The 1,323-nt window shown below is 45.3% G+C and overlaps 1 long non-coding RNA gene across 1 annotated transcript; it reads right to left on the bottom strand.

Moving 5' to 3' along the window:
• Nucleotides 1-246: 246 nt before the first annotated feature.
• LOC142309858 (uncharacterized) lies at nt 247-922 on the bottom strand. Its single transcript, XR_012754016.1, has 3 exons — nt 889-922; nt 556-623; nt 247-363 (listed from the first exon to the last, which is right to left on the bottom strand). It is a non-coding gene; the product is annotated as an uncharacterized LOC142309858 (long non-coding RNA).
• Nucleotides 923-1,323: the final 401 nt, after the last annotated feature.

Raw genomic sequence — 1,323 nt, 5'->3', positions numbered from 1 at the left:
AGACAAAAAAAAGGGAGACAGATTCAACAAAAGAACTCCAATTCTTCTCCAGAGAGAGATTTCACCGCATCCACTGGAAAGCTAACCACAACTTTCTCTAGAGATATCGCCATCACAGGTCAGTATAGAATAAACTATAGCAGGCATAGGAGAGCATAAGGAGTGGGTTTATTTAGTGGAAGGGAGCGGCTGCAGCTGAGGTTAACAGCTACTAGTCAATAACAGCAGGTCAGAAAATTAAACTCAACCCCTTCAAAAGCAAAAGGAATTAAATAAACTCCTACTCAGGATAAACGGCGAGCAGGCTTGTCTTTCCAGTCTGCCCTCTTCTCAGTCTTCTGCAGCGCATCCTGACATGTTGCCCTTAAAAATAAAAATAAAAGTATCATTACACTGCCCCGTATCATTACACTGCCCCAGAAATGTAAATATCTTTCATGCTGTGTCCCTGAAAAAAATAATTGCCCTTCACTGTGCTTCCTGCACAAAATATCCCCCAATTGCCCTATAATAAAAAATTTGAAAAAGGATTTGTTTAGAAAACAGCCAGCTTACCACTCGTAGTAGTATTCAATGTATGCCAGTTCCTCTTAAACAGCTCTGCATTGGATGAGACTGGGAGCCTTCCGCACATAATGAGGGGAGAGAAACACAAGAGAAATCCAGTGATCAGACGGAATTTGATTGTGTTAAAAAATCTTTCTTTATTCCAAAGGTTAAAAAAAAGATATACAAAGTGAGAGTTTGGCAGAAACAATACTGTGTCTAGATGAGACGCCTTCTTAGTGGTGATGACGACGAAAATTTTTTAATACACTCAAATTCCACCTGCCCATTGCCCTATAATGTGCCCTCATAGTAACACCCTGCCACATACCCACTTCTCACCCCTCCCTAGGAAATGTCAGAGCAGATAATCTTCGGCTCCTCCAAGGAGCGCTTACCATTCCCCACTGCATCCTTGCCATCACTGTGTGACCCTGCATTGCCAGCAGTAGTGTGATGAGGTCTACTGTGTGATGACCTCATAATGTTGCATCATGTTGCAGCTGATAGTCTGAGTGCTCGCCAGTGGGGTACCATCAATAAAGGCAGACCACGCCACTGCTATGGGGCCCATGAGCTGGAGGGGCTTGGGGTGGTTACCCACTGTTGTGTTTTCACTTTCATGCATCATGCCCCCGGGGCCGTCACCAAGCTGCTGATTAAGGCCGCTGGGTGCTGGCACTGTTTGTATAGTTGCAGGCTGGCCAACGCAGAGATTCAAACTCGCCCACACTGTGCGCAGCCTGTGTTGAAGAGGAGGGAGTCACTGGGCAGCTT

The sequence above is a fragment of the Anomaloglossus baeobatrachus genome, chromosome 5, assembly GCF_048569485.1.
Source record: "Anomaloglossus baeobatrachus isolate aAnoBae1 chromosome 5, aAnoBae1.hap1, whole genome shotgun sequence".
NCBI classification, from domain to species: domain Eukaryota; kingdom Metazoa; phylum Chordata; class Amphibia; order Anura; family Aromobatidae; genus Anomaloglossus; species Anomaloglossus baeobatrachus.
The sequence above is the reverse complement of the archived record's forward strand: the minus strand, read 5'-3'. Positions and strand labels throughout refer to the sequence as shown.